Here is a 22,692-nt window from a genome sequence, read left to right on the forward strand (position 1 = left end):
CAGTGCTGCTGGGGACAGGTCTATCACTGTATAACACTGGGGTATAGTACTGGTGGGGACAGTCTGTCACTGTATAACACTGGGGTACAGTACTGGTGGAGAACGGTCTGTCACTGTATAACACTGGCGTACAGTACTGGTGGGGACAGGTCTGTCACTGTATAACACTGGGGTACAGTACTGGGGGGGACAGGTCTGTCACTGTATAACACTGGGGTACAGTACTGGTGGGGACAGGTCTGTCAGTGTATAACACTGAGGTACAGTACTGGTGGGGACAGGTCTGTCACTGTATAACACTGGGGTACAGTACTGGTGGGGACAGGTCTGTCACTGTATAACATTGGGGGACAGTACTGGTTGGGACAGGTCTGCGACTGTATTACACTGGGGTACAGCACTGGTGGGGACAGGTCTGTCACTGTATAACACTGGGGTATAGTACTGGTGGGGACAGGTCTGTCACTGTATAACTCTGGGGTACAGTACTGGTGATGACAGATCTGTCACTGTATAACACTGGGGTACAGTACTGGTGGGGTCAGGTCTGTCACTGTATAACACTGGGGTACAGTACTGGTGGGGGCAGATCTGTCACTGTATAACACTGGGGTACAGTAGTGGTGGGGACAGGTCTGTCACTGCATAATACTGGGGTACAGTACTGGTGGGGACAGGTCTGTCACTGTATAACACTGGGGTACAGTACTGGTGGGGACTGGTCTGTCACTGTATAACACTGGGGTACAGTACTGGTGGGGACGGGTCTGTCACTGTATAACACTGGGGTACAGTACTGGTGGGGGCAGGTCTGTCACTGTATATCACTAGGGTACAGTACTGGTGGGGACAGATCTGTCACTGTATAACACTGGGGTACAGTACTGGTGGGGACGGGTCTGTCACTGTATATCACTAGGGTACAGTACTGGTGGGGACACTGTTATACAGTGTCACTGTATAACACTGGGGTACAGTACTGGTGGGGACGGGTCTGCCACTGTATAACACTGGGGTACAGTACTGGTGGGGACGGGTCTGGCACTGTATAACACTGGGGTACAGTACTGGTGGGGACAGGTCTGTCACTGTATAACACTGGGGTACAGTACTGCTGGAGACAGGTCTGTGACTGTATAACACTGGGGTACAGTACTGGTGGGGACAGGTCTGTCACTGTATAACACTGGGGTATAGTACTGGTGGGGACAGGTCTGTCACTGTACAACTCTGGGGTACAGTACTGGTGATGACAGATCTGTCACTGTATAACACTGGGGTACAGTACTGGTGGGGTCAGGTCTGTCACTCTATAACACTGGGGTACAGTACTGGTGGGGGCAGATCTGTCACTGTATAACACTGGGGTACAGTACTGGTGGGGACGGGTCTGTCACTGTATAACACTGGGGTACAGTACTGGTGGGGGCAGGTCTGTCACTGTATATCACTAGGGTACAGTACTGGTGGGGACAGATCTGTCACTGTATAACACTGGGGTACAGTACTGGTGGGGGCAGGTCTGTCACTGTATATCACTAGGGTACAGTACTGGTGGGGACAGATCTGTCACTGTATAACACTGGGGTACAGTACTGGTGGGGACGGGTCTGTCACTGTATATCACTAGGGTACAGTACTGGTGGGGACAGATCTGTCACTGTATAACACTGGGGTACAGTACTGGTGGGGACGGGTCTGTCACTGTATAACACTGGGGTACAGTACTGGTGGGGACTGGTCTGGCACTGTATAACACTGGGGTACAGTACTGGTGGGGACAGGTCTGTCACTGTATAACACTGGGGTACAGTACTGGTGGAGACAGGTCTGTGACTGTATAACACTGGGGTACAGTACTGGTGGGGTCAGTTCTGTCACTGTATAACACTGCGGTGCAGTAGTGGTGGGGACAGGTCTGCCACTGCATAATACTGGGGTACAGTACTGGTGGGGACAGGTCTGTCACTGTATAACACTGGGGTACAGTACTGGTGGGGGCAGGTCTGTCACTGTATAACACTGGGGTACAGTATTGGTGGGAACAGGTCTGTCACTGTATAACAATGGGGTACAGTACTGGTGGGGACTGGTCTGTCACTGTATAACACTGGGGTACAGTACAGGTGGGGACGGGTCTGTCACTGTATAACACTGGGGTACAGTACTGGTGGGGGCAGGTCTGTCACTGTATAACACTGGGGTACAGTACTGGTGGGGAACAGGTCTGTCACTGTATAACACTGGGGTACAGTACTGGTGGGGGCAGGTCTGTCCCTGTATAACACTGGGGTACAGTAGTGATGGGGACAGGTCTGTCACTGCATAATACTGGGGTACAGTACTGGTGGGGACGGGTCTGTCACTGTATATCACTAGGGTACAGTACTGGTGGGGACAGATCTGTCACTGTATAACACTGGGGTACAGTACTGGTGGGGACGGGTCTGTCACTGTATATCACTAGGGTACAGTACTGGTGGGGACAGATCTGTCACTGTATAACACTGGGGTACAGTACTGGTGGGGACGGGTCTGTCACTGTATAACACTGGGGTACAGTACTGGTGGGGACGGGTCTGGCACTGTATAACACTGGGGTACAGTACTGGTGGGGACAGGTCTGTCACTGTATAACACTGGGGTACAGTACTGGTGGAGACAGGTCTGTGACTGTATAACACTGGGGTACAGTACTGGTGGGGTCAGGTCTGTCACTGTATAACACTGCGGTGCAGTAGTGGTGGGGACAGGTCTGCCACTGCATAATACTGGGGTACAGTACTGGTGGGGACAGGTCTGTCACTGTATAACACTGGGGTACAGTACTGGTGGGGAACAGGTCTGTCACTGTATAACACTGGGGTACAGTACTGGTGGGGGCAGGTCTGTCACTGTATAACAATGGGGTACAGTAGTGGTGGGGACAGGTCTGACACTGTATAATACTGGGGTACAGTACTGGTGGGGATAGGTCTGTCACTGTATAACACTGGGGTACAGTACTGGTGGGGACTGGTCTGTCACTGTATAACACTGGGGTACAGTGCTGCTGGGGACAGGTCTATCACTGTATAACACTGGGGTATAGTACTGGTGGGGACAGTCTGTCACTGTATAACACTGGGGTACAGTACTGGTGGAGAACGGTCTGTCACTGTATAACACTGGCGTACAGTACTGGTGGGGACAGGTCTGTCACTGTATAACACTGGGGTACAGTACTGGGGGGGACAGGTCTGTCACTGTATTACACTGGGGTACAGCACCGGTGGGGACAGGTCTGTCACTGTATAACACTGGGGTATAGTACTGGTGGGGACAGGTCTGTCACTGTATAACTCTGGGGTACAGTACTGGTGATGACAGATCTGTCACTGTATAACACTGGGGTACAGTACTGGTGGGGTCAGGTCTGTCACTGTATAACACTGGGTTACAGTACTGGTGGGGGCAGATCTGTCACTGTATAACACTGGGGTACAGTAGTGGTGGGGACAGGTCTGTCACTGCATAATACTGGGGTACAGTACTGGTGGGGACAGGTCTGTCACTGTATAACACTGGGGTACAGTACTGGTGGGGACTGGTCTGTCACTGTATAACACTGGGGTACAGTACTGGTGGGGACGGGTCTGTCACTGTATAACACTGGGGTACAGTACTGGTGGGGGCAGGTCTGTCACTGTATAACACTGGGGTACAGTACTGGTGGGGTACAGGTCTGTCACTGTATAACACTGGGGTACAGTACTGGTGGGGGCAGGTCTGTCCCTGTATAACACTGGGGTACAGTAGTGATGGGGACAGGTCTGTCACTGCATAATACTGGGGTACAGTACTGGTGGGGACGGGTCTGTCACTGTATATCACTAGGGTACAGTACTGGTGGGGACAGATCTGTCACTGTATAACACTGGGGTACAGTACTGGTGGGGACGGGTCTGTCACTGTATATCACTAGGGTACAGTACTGGTGGGGACAGTTCTGTCACTGTATAACACTGGGGTACAGTACTGGTGGGGACGGGTCTGTCACTGTATAACACTGGGGTACAGTACTGGTGGGGACGGGTCTGGCACTGTATAACACTGGGGTACAGTACTGGTGGGGACAGGTCTGTCACTGTATAACACTGGGGTACAGTACTGGTGGAGACAGGTCTGTGACTGTATAACACTGGGGTACAGTACTGGTGGGGTCAGGTCTGTCACTGTATAACACTGCGGTGCAGTAGTGGTGGGGACAGGTCTGCCACGGCATAATACTGGGGTACAGTACTGGTGGGGACAGGTCTGTCACTGTATAACACTGGGGTACAGTACTGGTGGGTGCAGGTCTGTCACTGTATAACACTGGGGTACAGTATTGGTGGGAACAGGTCTGTCACTGTATAACAATGGGGTACAGTACTGGTGGGGACTGGTCTGTCACTGTATAACACTGGGGTACAGTACTGGTGGGGACGGGTCTGTCACTGTATAACACTGGGGTACAGTACTGGTGGGGGCAGGTCTGTCACTGTATAACACTGGGGTACAGTACTGGTGGGGAACAGGTCTGTCACTGTATAACACTGGGGTATAGTACTGGTGGGGGCAGGTCTGTCCCTGTATAACACTGGGGTACAGTAGTGATGGGGACAGGTCTGTCACTGCATAATACTGGGGTACAGTACTGGTGGGGATAGGTCTGTCACTGTATAACACTGGGGTACAGTACTGGTGGGGACTGGTCTGTCACTGTATAACACTGGGGTACAGTGCTGCTGGGGACAGGTCTATCACTGTATAACACTGGGGTATAGTACTGGTGGGGACAGGTCTGTCACTGTATAACACTGGGGTACAGTATTGGTGGAGAAGGGTCTGTCACTGTATAACACTGGCGTACAGTACTGGTGGGGACAGGTCTGTCACTGTATAACACTGGGGTACAGTACTGGGGGGGACAGGTCTGTCACTGTATAACACTGGGGTACAGTACTGGTGGGGACAGGTCTGTCAGTGTATAACACTGAGGTACAGTACTAGTGGGGATGGGTCTGTCACTGTATAACACTGGGATACAGTACTGGTGGTGACAGGTCTGTCACTGTATAACACTGGGGTACAGTACTGGTGGGGACAGGTCTGTCACTGTATAACATTGGGGGACAGTACTGGTGTGGACAGGTCTGCGACTGTATTACACTGGGGTACAGCACTGGTGGGGACAGGTCTGTCACTGTATAACACTGGGGTATAGTACTGGTGGGGACAGGTCTGTCACTGTATAACACTGGGGTACAGTACTGGTGATGACAGATCTGTCACTGTATAACACTGGGGTACAGTACTGGTGGGGGCAGGTCTGTCACTGTATAACACTGGGGTACAGTAGTGGTGGGGACAGGTCTGTCACTGCATAATACTGGGGTACAGTACTGGTGGGGACAGGTCTGTCACTGTATAACACTGGGGTACAGTATTGGTGGGGACTGGTCTGTCACTATATAACACTGGGGTACAGTACTGGTGGGGACGGGTCTGTCACTGTATAACACTGGGGTACAGTACTGGTGGGGGCAGGTCTGTCACTGTATAACACTGGGGTACAGTACTGGTGGGGAACAGGTCTGTCACTGTATAACACTGGGGTACAGTACTGGAGGGGGCAGGTCTGTCACTGTATAACACTGGGGTACAGTAGTGATGGGGACAGGTCTGTCACTGCATAATACTGGGGTACAGTACTGGTGGGGATGGGTCTGTCACTGTATATCACTAGGGTACAGTACTGGTGGGGACAGGTCTGTCACTGTGTATATAACACTGGGGTACAGTACTGGTGGGGACGGGTCTGTCACTGTATAACACTGGGGTACAGTACTGGTGGGGACGGGTCTGGCACTGTATAACACTGGGGTACAGTACTGGTGGGGACAGGTCTGTCACTGTATAACACTGGGGTACAGTACTGGTGGAGACAGGTCTGTCACTGTATAACACTGGGGTACAGTACTGGTGGGGTCAGGTCTGTCACTGTATAACACTGCGGTACAGTAGTGGTGGGGACAGGTCTGCCACTGCATAATACTGGGGTACAGTACTGGTGGGGACAGGTCTGTCACTGTATAACACTGGGGTATAGTCCTAGTGTGGACAGGTCTGTCTCTGTATAACACTGGGGTACAGTACTGGTGGGGTCAGGTCTGTCACTGTATAACACTGGGGTATAGTACTGAAATCAACTGTTCCCCAAAGAAAGTCCCTGTGTGGAACTGTACCCCAATGAGAGTCAGCGTGTGTGTGGAACTGTAACCCAGTGAGAGTCAGAGTGTCTGGGACCCGTACCCCAGTGAGAGTTAGTGTGTGTGGAGCCCATACCCTACTGAGTCCGTGTGTGTGTGGAACTGTACCCCAGCGAGAGTCAGCGTGTGTGGAACTGTACCCCAGTGAGAGTCAGTGTGTGTGGGACCCGTACCCCAGTGAGAGTCAGTTTCCGTGGAACTGTATAACACTGTCTCCACGTTGCTACTGTCCCTTTTGTTCCATGAGCAATAACTTTTCTCACAAGTCGGTTGTGTGGCTCTGTGTCAAATGCCTTTTGAAAGTCCATATACACCACATCAACAGCATTACCCTCATTGACCTTTTCTGTTACCTCTTCAAAAACCTCCAGCAAGTTAGTTAAACATGATTTCCCCTTTAGAAATCCATGCTGGCTCTTCCTTATCAACCCATATTTTACCATGCGACTACTAATTCTATCCCGAATAATTGTTTCTAGAATCTTGCCCACCTGAAGTTAAACTGACTGGTCTGTAATTGCTGGGCTTCTTCTTACAATCTTTTTTGAACAAGGGTGTAATGTTTGCAATTCTCCAGTCCTCTGGCACCTCCCCTGAGTCTAGGGAAGACTGAAAGATTATGGCCAGTGACCCTGCAATTTCTACTCTCACTTCCTTCAATATCCTTGGATGCTTCTCATCCGGTCCCAGTGCCTTGTTTAAACACCCACAGTCTATTCAACACTTCCTGCTTATCAATTCTGAACCCTTCTAGTGACAGAGTTTCCTCATCTGTCACCATGACCCGGGTACCATCTACCTCCTTGGTAAAGACGGATACAAAGAATTCATTTAATACCTCAGGCATTGTCCCTTCATCCATGTGTAAATTCCCTTTTAGGTCCCTAATCGGCCCTACTCCTCCTTTTACCGTCCTTCTACCAATCACATGCCTATAGAAGACTTTGGGATTCCTCTTTATGTTGACTGCCAGTCTTTTCTCACAGTCTCTCTTTGTTTCTATAATATGCTTTTTCACCTCCCCTCTGAACCTTCTGTATTCCTCTTGGTTCTCAATTGTATTTTCTACCTGACACCTGTCATTAGTGCACTTTTTCTTCTTTATCTTAATTTCAATCTCCTTATTCATCCAGAGAGCTCTGGATTTGTTAGTCCTACCTTTCCCTTTCGATGGAATATACCTTGACTGTGCCCAAACCAATTCTTTTTTGAAGGTAGCCCATTATTCAGCTACAGTTTTTCCTGCCAATCTTTCATTCCAGTCTATCTGGCCCAGCTCTGTTCTTGCCCCATCAAAGTCGGCTCTTGTCCAGTTAATTATTTTTACTCTGGATTACCTATCGTCCTTTTCTATCATCATCCTACAACATACAATACAATGATCACCGTCTCCTAAATGTTCCCCCACTGACACTTGATCTACTTGGCCCGCCTCATTTCCAAGAACCAGGTCCAATAGTGCGTCATTTCTTGTTGGATTGGACACATACTGCTGTAGAAAATTCTCCTGATCACAATCTAGCGACTTTTGCCCCTCTCCACCCTTTACACTACCACTGTCCCAGTCTACATCCGCGTAATTAAAGTCCCCCATTATAACTACTCTATAATGCTTGTATCTCTCTGTAATTTCCCTGCAGATTTGTTCCTCTACGTCCTTCTCACTGTTTGACGATCTATAGACTACACCGAGCAATGTAATTGCACCCTTTTTGTTCCTGAGCTCGAGCCAAATTGATTCAGACCTTGAACCCTCTGGGACATCCTCTTTCTCCAGCATTGCAATGCTCTCCTTAACCAATACCACCACCACCCCTCCTTTCCTTCCTTTCCTATCTTTTCTAAACACCTTGTACCTGGGAATATTTAACACCCAGTTCTGCCCTTCCTTCAGCCAGGTCCCTGTTATCGCCACAACAACATGATTCCACATGGCAATCTGTGCCTGTAACTCCCCAATCTTATTTACTATACTCCGCAAAGGCCGCCTGAAAAGTAGTGCAAAAGTCATCGATTGTTTCGCAGACCAGTGCTGAGACCCCAACCATATAACCCGGACACCATTTCATAGACTCCATCATCTATCCTCTTCCCGTTGAACCACTGGCTTTTGACCGTTTGGCAGAATTCCTCTATTTTATTATTTTTTTGATATGTGCATGTGCACGGTGTGTATAAGTTAGGGTATTTAGAAAGAATAATGATTAGGCTTCCATGTTTTATACTGTATTTAAATAAGCTTTGCATTCTACTTGACAAGTCTGGTTTTATAATAAGCTAATAATGTTGTTATTTATTGAAGGAACCTGGGCGTGGAGTGGTCATTCTGAGATTCACAAGTAAAGCACAGATTTGGCTGTATAGCTAACGGGGGAAATTATTCAAATCGATGTTGTGACCTGTGCAGTAGTGGATCTGGAGACAGACAGTGCACTCCTCCCAGCCCAGTCACAACAGCCATTCTAATCTCAGGCTCTCTCTTTGCAAGTCTTATTTTCCTCTTCACCTCCCCGCTAAACTTATTGTTGGCCATGGTTTACACTTGAAGAATTCACTTGACATACATCGTCCACGGTTTTTTTTTAGTTCTCAAACTCCCCCGTCATCCAAAGTGTCCTGGCCATGACCTTGTTGGAATGCTCTTTGGCACTCACTTGGGAGCGTGTGTTTTTTATAAAAATCTTTAATGGGATGTGGGCTTCGCTGGTGAGGCCAGCATTTTTATTGCCCATCCCTAATCGTCCTTTAGAAGGCGGTGAACTGCCTTCTTGAACTGCTGCACACCATGTGGTCTTAGAGAGGGGGTTCCAGGATTCTGACCCAGTGACAGTGAAGGAACGGCAATATATTTCCAAGTCAGGATGGTGGGTGACTTGGAGGGGAGCTTGCAGGTGGTGGTGTTCCCATCGATCTGCTGCCCTTGTCCTTTTAGATGGTAGAGATGGTGGGTTTGGAAGGTACTGTCGAAGGAACCTTGGTGCATCTTGTAGATGGTACACACACTACTGCTACTGAGCGTCGGTGGTGGAGGGAGTGAATGTTTGTGGATGGGGTGCCAATCAAGTGAGCCGCTATGCCCTGGATGGTGTCCAGCTTCTTGAGTGTTGTGGGAGCTGCACTCGTCCAGGCAAGTGGAGAGTATTCCAACATACTCCTGACTTGTGCCTTGTAGATGGTGGACAGGCTTTGGGGAGTTAGGAAATGAATTACTCATCGCAGGATTCCCAGCCTCAGACTGGCTCTTGTAGCCAATGCTCATCTGGCTAGTCCAGTTCAGTTTCTGGTCAATGGTAACCCCCAGAATGTTGATAGTGGGGGATTCAGTGATGGTAATGCCATTGAATGTCAAGGGGCGGTGGTTAGATTCTCTCTTGTTGGAGATGGTCATTGCCTGACACTTGTGTGGCGTGAATGTTACTTGCCACTTGTCAGCCAAGCCTGGATATTGTCCAGGTCTTGCTGCATTTGGACATGGACTGCTTCAGTATCTGAGGAGTCGTGAATGGTGCTGAACATTGTGCAATTATCAGCGAACATCTCCACTTCTGACCTTATGATGGAATGAAGGTCAGAGATGAAGCAGCTGAATATGGTTGGGCCGAGGACACTACCCTGAGGGACTCCTGCAGTGATATCCTGGAACTGAAATGACTGACCTCCAACAACACAACCATCTTCCTTTGTGTTAGGTATGACTCCAACCAGCGGAGAGTTTTCCCCCTGATTCCCATTGACTCCAGTTTTGCTGGGGCTCCTTGATGTCACACTCGGTCAAATGCTGTCTTGATGTCAAGGGCAGTCACTCTCACCTCACCTCGGGAGTTCATCTCTTTTGTCCATGTTTGAGCCAAGGCTGTAATGAGGTCAGGAGCTGAGTGGCCCTGGTGGAACCCAAACTGGATGTCAGTGAGCAGGTTATTGCGAAGCAAGTGCCACTTGATAACACTGTTGATGACCCCTTCCATTACTGTATGATGATCAAGAGTAGACTGATGAGGCGGGTGGGAGGTTGTGTAATTGGCCGGGTTGGAGTTGTCCCTTTTGTGGACAGGACATTGCTGGGCAGTTTCCACATTGCCAAGTAGATGCCAATGTTGTGTGTGTACATGCCCCTCTGTGGGTTATCACCTTGATGTGGTGAAGAGGCTTGTCCATCCCTCGAGTGACACTGTTGGCAGATCCTTGCTCCAAGCAGCAAGGTCAGGGAGATGTGTGAGACAAAGTGTGGTCTATAAAGTCCACAACAGCAGAACAGGCAAAGGAAGGCTGTGTCTCTCATACTGTCAAGGAACTATCATATTTCTCCTCATATTAATATGGGGAATGGTTGAAGATTGTATTGAGAAAGTGGGACAATCAGAGTTTATCAGAAAGATTGACTTGCAGCGAGGATATTGGCAATTACTGTCATCGGTAAGAGCAAAAGAGCTGACAACTTTTATAACACCAGATAGACTATATCAGTTTAAAGTGATGCCATTTGGTATGAAGAATGCACCGGCGACACTTCAAAGTAATTGCAGGACTGAGGAATTGTGCGGTTTTCAATCGGATGTGGGAGGAGTATTTAGAAAATCTGAAAGAACTGTCTGATCGACTGTAAGAAGCTAATTTGGTTAACTTGGCTAAGAATGAATTTGCAAAAGAGCAAGTTATGTGTCTAGGCCATACCATTGGACAAGGTAAGGTGGCTCCGAGAGATGTGACAGTCAAGGTTATCGTGGATTTCCCAATGCCTACAACAAAATGAGAAGCTTTGAGGTTTCTGGGCATGAGTGGGTTTTACTGGAAATTTGAACCAAACTTTAGCCAAGTGGTTGCTCCACTGACTGAGCTATTAAAAAAGAACAAAAAATTTCATTGGACACTGGAGTGTCAGAAGGCATTTGACAGTTTATAAACTGTGTTGACTACGCCACCAGTTTTGGCAGCACCTAATTATGCCAAGCAATTTAAGTTGGTGATCGATGCAAGTGACTTGGGCATTGGTGAGGTGCTGTCACAAGAAGATGAAACAGGAATTGATATTTTTCACAGAAGCTGGACGTACTTCAGAAAAGATACTCAGCCATTGAGAAAGAGACTCGAGGTCTGGTGTTAGCATTGCAGCATTCAGGTTTATGTTGCCAGCAATTTGTCAGAAACAATTGTTTATACAGGCCACAATCCTTTAATATTTCTGGACAAATTTCAAGACCGAAGTGCTAAACTGTTCAGATAGAGTTTATTGCTGCGACTGTTTAATTTACAGATTATATATATAGCTGGATGAGAAATTTTAGTTGCGGGTGCATTGTCAAGAGTTTAAAGTTCAAAGGAAATTGGACATTTGAAACGTGAACAATAGACTGAAATGGCCTCTGTTGATACTAAGAATTTGTACACAGATTGTTATGTAATGCGTGTACATTGTAGTGTAATAGCTTTGTGTACATAGATAACTATAGTCAGTAATGTAAGATGGGTTGAGAAAATTAAACCGTCTTTTAAAATTATGGCAGTTCATTTTTCCATAAGGGGGGAGGTGTCAAGGAACTATGATATTTTTCCTAATATTACTGTGGGGTATTTTAAAGCAGGCTTATATGTGTGTGTGTGTGTGTGTGTGTGTGTGTGGTTCTGTGTGTGTGGCTAATTTAACTAAACTAGAGACGATTAGGCTGCAAGGTTTAAATTATCAAAGAAGTTGGGGTAAAACAGGCATTTGAAATGGAGATGAGTAAACTAGGGTGAGGTCTCAACAGAGATGGTGTGAATGAAATTTGCATTTGTAGATAAGTGGGAAAGGTGTTTGATTTTCACAGGGACATGGAAAACGTTTACAATTGGCAAGATAAAGAAGACGAGGTTATTACATTGATTTTTCCAAAAGTGCTGACCATAATAACGTGAAAGATTATTATATTCTGGGAAAAGTAACTTCTAAAGGCAAGTTGAAACAATGGGATTTACAGATCAAAATGGAAGAAAATATATTTAAAGAAGGATGGAAGGCTGTGCGGGGTGTGGCTGTGTGAGATCTTGAAAGGTGACTGTGTGAAACAGACTTGGGGAAAAAGCCTCGAGCCATGCTACAGAAGTTTGCTGTTCCAGAAACCAAAGTTGTGTTAAGAGTTTTTGGAAGTCCATTGTCCAGTGGCTTGTGGTAATATTGCTGGATGACTTTATAAATTGGGAATCTATTTGGCCTGTTGCCTTATAGGGGATTTGTAGTTAGGAGTCTGGTTAAGTAGAAATTTTGGGAACTGTTATAATTGTGTAACTGTAATCTTGTGTTTGTGTTTAAGGATTTTCTTATTTTGTTAATAAATGTTTTAATTTAATCTTTAAAACCTCTAAAGGTGGTAGTGGACTCATTACTTCTGACTTCAGTGCATAGGCCTTCTGGTAATAAATACAAATTGCAAAATCATTGTGATATTGTGGCCAAGTTTCCCTTGTGGATTTGGTCAGCCTGACAAATACCACCGGCCACATCATAACAATACGAAAACACAGACATACATATGAACATAGGAATTAGGAGAAGGAGGAGGCCATTCAGCCCCTTGAGCCTGCCCTGCCATTCAATAAGATCATGGCTGGCCTGATTGTGGTCTCAACTCCACATTCTGCCTGCCCCCAATAATCTTTGTTAATCAAGAATCTGTCTCCCTCTGCCTTAAAAATATTCACTGAACCTGCCCCCATTGCTCTCTGGGGAAGAGTTTCAAAGGCTCACGGCCCACTGAAGGAAAAAGTTTCTTCTCATTTTAAACCCTATCCCCTAGTTCTAGTCTCTCCCACATGAGGAAACATCCTTTCAGCATCCATCCTGTCAAGTCCCCTCAGGATCTTCTATGTTTCAATAAGATCACCTCTCAGTCTTCTAAACTCCAATGGATACAGGCCCAGCCTGTCCAGCCTTTCCACAGAAGATAACTGTCTCCCACCCCTCCATTCCAGGTATCAGATATCAGTCGAGTGAACAGCCTGACTAGCTGTGAAGGTTGCAGCAGCAAGGTAGCCGTAGTCATTGTGGTTCGACACACCACCAAAATCTGACTACCAACTGGTGGACAATGGGGGCACCCCAAGCTCCCCTCGCTAACAAAGTCATGCCCAGGCTTCTACCAGGGCCCAGCTGCCCAGTTGGTTTTTTTGTTCATTTATGGGGTGCCAGCATTTGGTGCTCTTCCCTAATTGAGAGCAGTTAAGAGTCAAGCACATTGCTGTGGGTGTGGAGTCACATGTAGGCCAGACCAGGTAAGGAGGGCGGATTTCCTTCCCTAAAGGGTTAGTGAACTGTACCGGTTTTTTATGACAATCAGTGGTCACCATTACTGAGACTCACTTTCAATTCCACATATTTTATGAATTGAATTTTTTAATCAATTGAATTTAAATTCCACCAGCTGCTGTGGTAGGATTTAAACTCACTAGTCCAGCATCAATACCACTATGCCATCGTCTTCCCTTAAAGCGTTTTGGCGATGGACGATTGGAATGGGGACAGGGCTGTGACCTGGGAGTCTCGAGTCAAGAATCTGCACACAGACAACAGATGCATGAAGGTTGTTGGACACCTGCATTGGGACAGAGTCATCTTTGGACAGCAGCAACTGTCACTGAGCTGTCCTCTTCAGGATACCCGCTGCTCACCTCAAATGGGGAAGGATCTAGAAAAGCTGCTCTTAAAATAGGCTGTCCCACTTCCTCCTGGCTGGAAAACCATCTACTGAGGGATCACCGTCTTCATGGTCAAAGAAAGGAAACTTTAAACTTTGCAACTTGGAATGTTAGAACGCACATGGAGAATCTCATGAAAGAACTGCAATTGTATAGGAGCTGTTGAGACTCCAGATTGACATCACTGCCCTCAGTGAGACACGCCTACATGGGAAGAGGCAGCTGAAGGAACAAGTGTCCACCTGCCAGAAGGGCAAATAAAAATCCACTTGGAGGGATCCGCCATCAAAACATTGGCACTTTCTGGATGCCGTCATTGTTCAAGTCAACAATCTAAGTGACATCTATAGCATTCGATCCATGTGGGGGTCTGTCGCCTGCTGGGCAGACTTGTTCATTCAGTGATGAACATCCACATAGCTCCAAGACCCTGCAGTGGGCAAGAAAGGCTGATAGTGACCCTTGTGTCCACAGAGTTGGTCTTGCCAGAATTCCCCAATTGTATAAATATAATTGTATTATTGTTCACTGTCGCTGGGTCAAAATCCTGGAACTCCCTCCCTAACAGCACTGTGGGTGTACCTACACCACATGGACTGCAGCGGCTCAAGAAGGCAGCTCACCACTATCTTCTCAAAGATAACTAGAGATGGGCAATAAATGCCAGTCTAGCCAGCGATGCCCATATCCCGTGAAAATATTTTTTAAAGGCTCAAGATAATTCACCTACAGCTCAGCCATAATCAATATGCCTCTATAAAAACAAAGAAAATAGGAGCAGTAATCGTTCATTTGGCCCTTTGAACCTGCTCCACCATGGCTGATCTCAATGTCGTACTCCCGCTGTCTCCCCATACCCCTTAATGCCTCTAGAGTCCAGAAATCTATTTCCTTCTGAAATATATTCAGTGACTTGCTCTCCACAGCTTCTGTGGTGGAGAATTCCAAGGGCTCACTCTCCCCTGAGTGAAGAAGTTTCTCCTCATCTCAGTCCTAAATGGCTTACCCTGTATCCTGAGACCGTGACCTCTTGTTTCAGACCCCCAGCCAGAGGAAACATCATCCCTGTCAGAATTTTATACTTTTCAGTGAGATCCCCTCTCATTGTTCTAAATTCCAGTGAATACAGGCCTAGTCGGCCCAATCTCTCCTCATACGACAATCCTGCCATCCCAGGAATCAGTCTGGTGAACCTTTGCTGCACTTCCTCTTTGGCAAGTATATCCTTCCCCAGGTAAGGAAGCCAAAACTGCACACAGTACTCCAGGTGTGGTCTCGCCAAGGCCCTGTACAGCTGCAGTAAGACATCCCTGCTCCTGTACTCAAGTCCTCTCACAATGAAGGCCAACATACCATTTGCCTTCTTAACTGCTTGCTGCACCTGCATGCATGTTTTTAGTGATTGGTGTGCAAGGACACCCAGGTCCCTTTATACATCAACATTTCCCAATCTATCACCATTTAAATAATACTCTGCCATTCTGTTTTTCCTACCAAAGTGGATAATTCACACTTATCCAAGTTATACTGCATCTGCCATGCATTTGCCCACTCACTCAAACTGTCTAAATTGCCTTGAAGCCTCTTAACCCCCTCCTCATCGCTCACATTCCCATCAAGTTTCATGTCATCAGCAAACATGGAAATATTACATTTGGATCTCTCATCCAAATCATTGATATATATTGTGAATAGCTGGGGCCCAAGCACTGATCCCTGCGGTACCCCACTAGTCACCACTGGCCACTCTGAAAAAGACCCATTTATTCCTACTCTCTGTTTCTTATCTGCTAACCAATTCTCAATCCATGTCAATATATTACCCCCAATCCCATGTGCTTTAATTTTGCGCACTAACCACTTATGTGGGACTTTATCAAAAGCTTTTTGAAAATCAAAATACACTACATCCACTGGTTCTCCCTTATCTATTCTGCTAGTTAGGTCCTCATAAAACTCCTGTGAGTTTGTCAAACATTGTTTCCCTTTCATAAATCCATGTTGACTTTGTCCTGGGAGCATCACCCTGGGTTTCTGGATTACTGGTCCAGCGACAATACCACCACGCCAATGAAACTAACAAGGTATTTCCCTCTTGTCCATAGTAGGGAAAAACCTGCCATTCTCTCCTGAATTGCCTAGTCCATGTGGCTGAAGAAATCCTCGCAGAGACACGGTGAGGCTTTAGACCTTCCAGAGGAACCACCGACATGGTTTTAGTTGCCAGATAAATCCCAAAAAAAGCATTAAGAACAACACCAGGAACTCTTCATTGCATTCATCACCTGACCAAAGCATTTGGCTCAGTAAATCGGGAGGCTCTGTGGATTGTGCTCCAGAGATTTGGATGTCCAAAAAACTTCATGACAATCCTGCAACTGCTTCCTGACAGCCCCCATATTATTTGCAATCTACCGGACATTGGTTATTTACCTCATCAAAGATTAACCCGTCCTCAGGTGTGAGTATTAAATACTGTTGAGATGGAAAACTCTAACCTCAGTCACCTCCACACCAGAACTAAACTGACCACCATAGGCAAGCACGATCTAGTGTGTGGATGACTAGTGTTGTTACCCATTCTGCAACAGATTTGCAAACCACTCTTCTTCAGATCTTCGCAAGTTCCAAAGAACAGTCATATTGGACTTGAAACGCTAACTCTGTTTCTCCCTCTGCAGATGCTGCCAGACCTGCTGAGTTTTACCAGCATTTTCTGTTTTTGTTTCAGGTTTCCAGCATCCGCAGTATTTTGCTTTTCTCTGGATCTCTTCAATTCGGCGTACATGAGGCTTGGTCAGTCCTTGAAAGTTGCCAAAACAAAACTCATTCATCCACACCTGGTCAGCCAAATATTCCACTTCCCATATATGTTGGAGGAGCGACTCTGGAATATGTTGAGCACTTCCCACACCTTGGCAGCCACCTCTCTCAAAAGGCCACCAGTGACGAGGAGATCCAACACCAGATCAGCTGCACCAGCTCAGCCTTCTGCTACTGCAGTGTGTGTTTGACAACAAAGACCTCCGCAAGTCAACATAGTCCCAGTGTACAGGGCAGTTGTTGCAGTGCACTTGTGTCACTGCTGAACAAATAAAACGCAGGCAAAGAAAGATTTGGGCAAAATGGAAATCCAGAATGATCAGAAATCTATCTGATGTTCAAGATGTGTTGACGTTATGAAGTTGTTATAGTGAGTTGTTGGAATTGATGCTTACCTGTCTGACTTCCCCTTGATCCTGCTAAGTTCTGGCAGTCCGACAACTGACCCGTGTGTCACTGCTCTGCACCACCAGCTGCAATCCTCTCTCTTCAGATGCTGAATGTGCCTCGCCCTCCTTTTACAATGAGATATCACTGTCCACTCTCTTCTTCACCAATTCTGTTACAATCTTTCTCTTCACCCTCATTCCACTGTGCCACCCCCTCACTCCAGGTGTCTACCTCCCTCCAGTCAACACTCCCTCCACCTCACTCCAGGTGTCTACCTCCCTCCAGTCAACACTCCCTCCCCCTGACTCCCTCCACCTCACTCCAGGTGTCTACCTCCCTCCAGTCAACACTCCCTCCCCCTGACTCCCTCCCCCTCACTCCAGGTGTCTACCTCCCTCCAGTCTACACTCCCTCCCCCTCACTCCCTCCTTTTCCCTCCCCCTCCCCCTCACTCCAGGTGTCTACCTCCCTCCCCTCCCCTCCCCCTCACTCCAGGTGGCTACCTCACTCCAGTCTACACTCCCTCCCCCTCCCCTTTCCCTCCCCCTCCCTCCCTCCCTCCCCCTCCCCTCACTCCTTCCCTTTCCCTCCCCTCTCCCTCACCCCCTCTCCCTCACTCCCTCCCCCTCCCCCCCACTCCCTCCCCCCTCTCCCTCACTCCCTCCCCCCCTCTCCCTCACTCCCTCCCCCTCCCCCTCACTCCCTCCCCCCCTCTCCCTCACTCCCTCCCCCCCTCTCCCTCACTCCCTCCCCCTCCCCCTCACTCCCTCCCCCCCTCTCCCTCACTCCCTCCCCCCTTCCTCCTCCAGCTGTCTCCCTCTCTCTCTCTCTCTCTGGAGGTTGAGGTTGAGGTTGAGGTCGGGGCCTCTCACAGCGGCTCTATCCTGCGGCCTGGCCTCTCTCAGCTTCCCCGGGTAAGGGGTTGAACACTCCGGTCTGTCTCTGCCGATTGTTTCCGCCCGGAAGCTACCGCTGGCTGCGCTCCGCCGCTGCTGGCGGTCCGGCGGGATAAGAGGTCCGAGTGGAAACCAGGAGCCATCACCATGGTTACAGGGGGTGGGGCGAGAGAGTGACGCAACCTGACCTTTCCCCTCTGAGATCAATGCTCCAGACAACCCAGGACCGCCCCCATCACCAGGGAAACCACAGGAACCCTGACCCCTAACCCTAACCCTAACTCGGGGACCGTCCCCATCACCAGGGAAACCACAGGAACCCTGACCCCTAACCCTAACCCTAACCCAGGGACCGCCCCTCCCCCCCTCCATCACCAGGGAAACCACAGGAACGTGACCCCTAACCCTGACCCTAACCCACGGACCGCCCCCCCTCCCCATCATCAGGGAAACCACAGGAACCCTAACCCTGACCCCTAACCCTAACCCAGGGACCGCCCCCCCCCCCCATCACCAGGGAAACCACAGGAACCCTGACCCCTAACCCTGATCCTGACCCCTAACCCTGACCCCTAACGCTAACCCATCACCAGGGAAACGTGGGTCCCGAAGGCTGTGTTGCCTGTCCCGTGCCAGGGTTAAGGACATCTCCTCAGGGCTGGAGGGGAAGTTGGAGGGAGAGGGGAGGGATCCAGTTGTCGTTGTCCACTTTGGTACCAACGACATTGACAGGGCTAGAAAGGAGGTTCTGCTGAAAGAATTTGAACAGTTAGAAGCTAAATTTAAAAGGAGAACCTCCAAGGTAACCTCAGGATTGCTCCCTGAACCACAGGCAAACTGGTATAGGGTAAGTAAAGTCAAGGAGTTAAATGCTTGGCTCAAAGATTGGTGTGGGAGGAATGAGTTTCAGTTCATGGGGCACTGGCATCAGTACTGGGGTAGAAGGGAGCTGTTCTGGTGGGATGAGCTTCACTTGAGCCGTACTAGGGCCAGTGTCCTGGCAAATCCAATAACTAGGGCTGTAGAGAGGGCTTTAAACTAAATATTGGGGGAGGGCTCTGGAGAAGGGATAAGTAGGCTTACAAAGCAAAAGGATATGGCGCCATTGCAGGGCTGCTACTTAGGTAATGATACTCACAGTGTGACAGGAAGGGATTGAGTGTACAAACATAAAAAACAGCAGCAAATAGGGTCAAAGGGGGAAAAACTGATAAAAAGGCAAAATTAATGGCTCTTTACTTAAATGCACGCAGTATTCAGAACAAAATAAATGAATTAACGGCACAAACAGAGATGAATGGGTATGATCTTAAAGCCATTACAGAGACATGGTTACAAGGAGATCAAAGCTGGGAACTAAATATTCAGAGGTATGTGACTTTTTGAAAGGACAGGCTGGAAGGAAAAGGTACTGGGATAGCTTTGCTAGTAGGAGATGGAATAAGTTCAATAGCAAGAAATGATCTTGCATTGGAAGATGTCGAATCCATATGGGTGGAGGTAAGAAATAACAAGGGGAAGACAACACTGGGGTGGGAGTAGTCTATAGGCCCCCTAACTGTAGCTATGCTGTAGGACAGAGAATAAATCAGGAGGGTATGTAATAAAAGGCAGTATATTAATCATGGGTGACTTTAATCTCCATGTAGATTGGGAAAATCAAATGGGCAGAGGTAGCCATGAGCAAGAATTCATAGAGTATATTCGGGACAGTTTCCTAGAACAATATGTTGTGGGTCCAACCAGGGATCAGGCTCATTTTGGATCTGGTAATGTGTAATGAGGCAGGTTTAATAAATGATCTCAGAGTAAAAGATCCCCTAGGAAACAGTGACCATAACATGGTGGAATTTAGCATTCAGTTTGAGAGTGAGAAACTTAGTTCAGAACCAACTGTGCTAAACTTAAATAATGGTAATTACAAAGGAATGGGGGCAGAGTTGGCTGGAGTGGACTGGGAAAGGAGTTTAGCAGAAAAGACGGCTGATGAACAATGGCAGACGTTCAAGAAAATAATTCATGACTCACAATAAATATATGTCCCAGTGAGGAAGGGTTTTAGGAAAGGGATAAACCAACCAAGCTTAACCAAGGAAGTTAAGGATAGTATCAAAGTGAAGGAAAAAACATACAATGTGGCAGAGATCAGTGATAAGGCAGAGGATTGGGAATGTTTTAAAAACCAACAGAAGATGAACAAAAACATAATAAAGAGGGAGAAAATAACCTTTGAGGGTAAACTAGCAAGTAATATAGAAACGGACAGTAACAGCTTCTTTAAATATATAAAAAGGAAGAGAGGGGCAAAGTGAACACAGGTCCCTTAGATAATGAAGCTGGGGAAATAATAATGGGGAACCAGGAAATGGCAGAGGAGTTGAATAAATACTTTGCATCAGTCTTCATGGTAGAAGATACTAATAACATTCCAAAAATACTAAATAATCATGGGGCAAAAGGGGGGAGGAATTAAATACAATAACTGTCACTAGAGAAAAAGTACTAGGGAAACTAATGGGGCTAAAGGCCGATAAGTCCCCTGGACCTGATGGGTTGCATCCTAGGATATTAAAGGAAGTAGCCGCAGAGATAGTGGATGCGTTGGTAGTAATCTTCCAAGAATCCTTAGATTCTGGAAAAGTCCCAGAGGACTGGAGAAAAGGAGTCAAAAAACAGGTAACTGTAGGCCAGTTAGCTTAACATCTGTCATTGGGAAAATGTTGGAGTCTATTAGCAGAGAATGTAGTAGCAGAGTATTTAGAAATACATAATATAATCCAGCAGAGTCAGCATGAAGGGGAAATCATGCCTGACAAATTTATTAGAATTCTTTGAGGTGGTAATAAGCTGGATAGATAAAGGGGAACCAGTAGATGTAATATATTTGGATTTCCAAAAGGCGTTCAATAAGGTACCACACATAAGGCTACTTAACAAGATAAGAACACATTGTGTTGGGGGTAGTATATTAGCATGGATAGAGGACTGGCTAACTAATAGAGGACAGAGAGTTGGGATAAGGAGGGTATTTTCAGGATGGCAACCTGTAACTAGTGGAGTGCCACAGGGATCAGTGCTGGGGCCACAATTATTTACAATATATATTAATGACTTGGACGAGGGAAATGAATGTACTCTCGCCAAGTTTGCGGATGACGCAAAAATAGGTGGGAAGGCAAGTGGTGAGAGTGACACAAGGAGTCTACAGGGGGATATAGACAGGTTACGTGAGTGGAAAAAAATGCGGCAGATGGAATATAATGTGGGAAAATGTGAGGTTATGCACTTTGGTAGGAAGAATAGAGGAGCTGAATATTATTTAAATGGAGAAAGACTGCAGAAAGCTGCAGCACAGAGGGATTTGGGGGTCCACGTGCATGAATCACAAAAAGCTAGCATACAAGTTCAACAGGTAATAGGTAAGGCAAATGGACTGTTGGCCTTTACTTCAAAGGGAATGGAGTATAAAAATAGGGAAGTCTTGCTAAAACTATACAAGGCACTAGTTAGACCACACCTAGTAGACTGTGAACAGTTTGGGTCCCCTTATCTAAGGAAAGATACACTGGCATTGGAGGCAGTCCAGAGAAGGTTCACTAGGTTGATCCCAGGGATGGAGGGATTTTCTTATGAGGAGAGGTTGAGTAGGTTGGGTCTGTACTCATTGGAGTTTAGAAGAATGAGAGATGACCTTATTGAAACATATAAGATTCTTAGGGGGCTTGACAGGGTAGATGCTGAGAGGTTGTTTCCACTTGTGGGAGAGTCTAGGACCAGAGGGCATAATCTCAGAGTAAGGGGGCGCCCATTTAAAACAGAGATAGGGAGGGATTTCTTCTCTCAGAGGGAAGTCAATCTGTGGAATTCCTCACCGCAGAGGGATGTAGAGGCTGGGTCGTTAAGTATATTCAAGGCTGAGATAGACAGATTTTTAATCAGTAATGGAATCAAGGGTTACAGGGAAAAGGCAGGAAAGTGGAGTTGAGGATTATCAAATCAGCCATGATCTCATTGAATGGCGTAACAGACTCGATGGGCCAAATAGCCTACCTCTGCTCTTTCGTCTTATCGTCTTATGGGAAACCACACAATCCCTGACCCCTAACCCTGACCATAACCCTAAACCCCCATCACCAAGGAAGCCATTGGAACCTTGACCCCTAAACCTAACCCCTAACCCGAACCCTAACACAGTCACCCCACCATCACCAGGGAAACCACAGGAACTCTGAGCCCTAAACCTGACCCCTGACCCCTAACACAAATCTAAACCCTAACCCTCATCCTAATCCTAGCCCTAACCTTAATGCTAATCCCAACCCTAACACTAACCCTAACACTAACCTCTAATCCTGACCCTAACCCAAACCCTAATCCTGACCCTAACCTTAACCCAAACCCTAGCCCTAACCCCTAACTCTAACCCTAACCCTAGCCCAAACCCTAACCCTAACCCAAACCCATACCCTAACCCTAACTGCCCCCCATCACCAGGGAAACAGCAGGGACCCTGACCCTAAATCGAACCTTAACCCAAACACTGACTGGACCCTGACCCCTAACCCTAACCTAAACCTTGACCCCTAACCTAAACACTAACCCTAACCCAGACCCTAACCCTA

General features: G+C 47.4%; 1 protein-coding gene across 1 annotated transcript in view; it reads right to left on the reverse strand.

The window, feature by feature from the left end:
- lclat1 (lysocardiolipin acyltransferase 1) overlaps window positions 1–17,471 on the reverse strand; it is a 113,262-nt gene extending 95,791 nt beyond the window's left edge. Inside the window, exon 1 of the mRNA XM_041188215.1 lies at window positions 17,180–17,471. The gene's annotated coding sequence lies outside the window, so the exon portion shown is untranslated. The remainder of the gene's footprint in view (window positions 1–17,179) is intronic.
- Between the last annotated feature and the right edge of the window lie 5,221 nt (window positions 17,472–22,692).

Source organism: Carcharodon carcharias, chromosome 5, assembly GCF_017639515.1.
Source record: "Carcharodon carcharias isolate sCarCar2 chromosome 5, sCarCar2.pri, whole genome shotgun sequence".
In the NCBI taxonomy this organism is placed as follows: Eukaryota; Metazoa; Chordata; class Chondrichthyes; order Lamniformes; family Lamnidae; genus Carcharodon; species Carcharodon carcharias.